Source organism: Haematobia irritans, chromosome 3, assembly GCF_050003625.1.
Source record: "Haematobia irritans isolate KBUSLIRL chromosome 3, ASM5000362v1, whole genome shotgun sequence".
Taxonomy (NCBI): Eukaryota; Metazoa; Arthropoda; class Insecta; order Diptera; family Muscidae; genus Haematobia; species Haematobia irritans.
The window spans coordinates 82,478,602-82,481,940 of NC_134399.1; positions in this window are offsets into that span (position 1 = coordinate 82,478,602).

Genomic DNA, 3,339 nt, shown 5'->3' on the forward strand with positions numbered 1-3,339 from the left:
CCACCCAAAACCTAAAAAAATTGAAATTTTTATATGAAAAACTTCTTTTGCCCATATCTCCTTAAATATGCGTCCTAGAGCGAAAAGGACTTTAATTCGTGACCACCCCCAAAAAATTGAAAAATCCACCCAAAACCTCAAAAAATTAAAATTTTTATATGAAAAACTTCTGTTGCCCATATCTCCTTAAATATGCGTCCTAGAGCGAGAAGGACTTTAATTCGTGACCACCCCCAAAAAATTGAAAAATCCACCCAAAACCACAAAAAATTAAAATTTTTATATGAAAAACTTCTTTTGCCCATATCTCCTAAACTAAGCGTCCTAGAGCGAAAAGGACTTTAATTCGTGACCACCCCCAAAAAATTGAAAAATCCACCCAAAACCTAAAAAAATTAAAAATTTTATATGAAAAACTTCTTTTGCCCATATCTCCTTAAATATGCGTCCTAGAGCGAAAAGGACTTTAATTCGTGACCATCCCCAAAAAATTGAAAAATCCACCCAAAACCTAAAAAAATTGAAATTTTTATATGAAAAACTTCTTTTGCCCATATCTCCTTAAATATGCGTCCTAGAGCAAAAAGGACTTTAATTCGTGACCACCCCCAAAAAATTGAAAAATCCACCCAAAACCTAAAAAAATTGAAATTTTTATATGAAAAACTTCTTTTGTCCATATCTCCTTAAATATGCGTCCTAGAGCGAAAAGGACTTTAATACGTGACCATCCCAAAAAATTGAAAAATCCACCCAAGACCTAAAAAAATTGAAATTTTTATATGGAAAACTTCTTTTGCCCATATCTCCTTAAATATGCGTCCTACAGCGAAAACGACTTTAATTCGTGACCACCCCCAAAAAATTGAAAAATCCACCCAAAACCTAAAAAAATTGAATTTTTTATATGAAAAACTTCTTTTGCCCATATCTCCTTAAATATGCGTCCTAGAGCGAAAAGGACTTTAGTTCGTGGCCACCCCCAAAAAATTGAAAAATCCACCCAAAAACCTAAAAAAAATTGAAATTTTTATATGGAAAACTTCTTTTGCCCATATCTCCTTAAATACGCGTCCTAGAGCGAAAAGGACTTTAATTCGTGACCACCCCCAAAAAAATTGAAAAATCCACCCAAAACCTACAAAAATTGAAATTTTTATATGGAAAACTTCTTTTGCCCATATCTCCTTAAATATGCGTCCTAGAGCGAAAAGGACTTTAATTCGTGACCACCCTCAAACAATTGAAAAATCCACCCAAAACCTAAAAAAATTGAAATTTTTATATGAAAAACTTCTTTTGCCCACATCTCCTAAACTAAGCATCCTAGAGCGAAAAGGACTTTAATTCGTGACCACCCCCAAAAAATTGAAAAATCCACCCAAATCCCAAAAAATTGAAATTTTTATATGAAAAACTTCTTTTGCCCATATCTCCTTAAATATGCGTCCTAGAGCGAAAAGGACTTTAATTCGTGACCACCCCCAAAAAATTGAAAAATCCACCCAAAACCTAAAAAAATTGAAATTTTTATATGGAAAACTTCTTTTGCCCATATCTCCTTAAATATGCGTCCTAGAGCGAAAAGGACTTTAATTCGTGACCACCCTCAAACAATTGAAAAATCCACCCAAAACCTAAAAAAATTTAAATTTTTATATGAAAAACTTCTTTTGCCCATATCTCCTAAACTCCTTAACAAAACCTAAAAAAATTGAAATTTTTATATGAAAAACTTCTTTTGCCCATATCTCCTTAAATATGCGTCCTAGAGCGAAAAGGACTTTAATTCGTGACCACCCCCAAAAAATTGAAAAATCCACCCAAAACCTAAAAAAATTGAAATTTTTATATGAAAAACTTCTTTTGTCCATATCTCCTTAAATATGCGTCCTAGAGCGAAAAGGTCTTTAATACGTGACCATCCCAAAAAATTGAAAAATCCACCCAAGACCTAAAAAAATTGAAATTTTTATATGGAAAACTTCTTTTGCCCATATCTCCTTAAATATGCGTCCTACAGCGAAAACGACTTTAATTCGTGACCACCCCCAAAAAATTGAAAAATCCACCCAAAACCTAAAAAAATTGAATTTTTTATATGAAAAACTTCTTTTGCCCATATCTCCTTAAATATGCGTCCTAGAGCGAAAAGGACTTTAGTTCGTGACCACCCCCAAAAAATTGAAAAATCCACCCAAAACCTAAAAAAAATTGAAATTTTTATATGGAAAACTTCGTTTGCCCATATCTCCTTAAATACGCGTCCTAGAGCGAAAAGGACTTTAATTCGTGACCACCCCCAAAAAAATTGAAAAATCCACCCAAAACCTACAAAAATTGAAATTTTTATATGGAAAACTTCTTTTGCCCATATCTCCTTAAATATGCGTCCTAGAGCGAAAAGGACTTTAATTCGTGACCACCCTCAAACAATTGAAAAATCCACCCAAAACCTAAAAAAATTGAAATTTTTATATGAAAAACTTCTTTTGCCCACATCTCCTAAACTAAGCATCCTAGAGCGAAAAGGACTATAATTCGTGACCACCCTCAAAAAATTGAAAAATCCACCCAAAACCTAAAAAAATTGAAATTTTTATATGAAAAACTTCTTTTGCCCATATCTCCTTAAATATGCGTCCTAGAGCGAAAAGGACTTTAATTCGTGACCACCCCCAAAAAATTGAAAAATCCACCCAAAACCCAAAAAAATTGAAATTTTTATATGAAAAACTTCTTTTGCCCATATCTCCTTAAATATGCGTCCTAGAGCGAAAAGGACTTTAATTCGTGACCACCCCCAAAAAATTGAAAAATCCACCCAAAACCTAAAAAAATTGAAATTTTTATATGGAAAACTTCTTTTGCCCATATCTCCTTAAATATGCGTCCTAGAGCGAAAAGGACTTTAATTCGTGACCACCCTCAAACAATTGAAAAATCCACCCAAAACCTAAAAAAATTTAAATTTTTATATGAAAAACTTCTGTTGCCCATATCTCCTAAACTAAGCATCCTAGAGCGAAAAGGACTATAATTCGTGACCACCCTCAAAAAATTGAAAAATCCACCCAAAACCTAAAAAAATTGAAATTTTTATATTAAAATCATTCTTTTGCCCCTATCTCCTTAAATACGCGTCCTAGAGCGAAAAGGACTTTAATTCGTGACCACCCCCAAAAAAATGAAAAATCCACCCAAAACCTAAAAAAAAATTAAATTTTTATATGAGAAATTTCTTTTGCCCATATCTCCTTAAATATGCGTCCTAGAGCGAAAAGGACTTTAATTCGTGACCACCCCCAAAAAATTGAAAAATCCACCCAAAACCTAAAA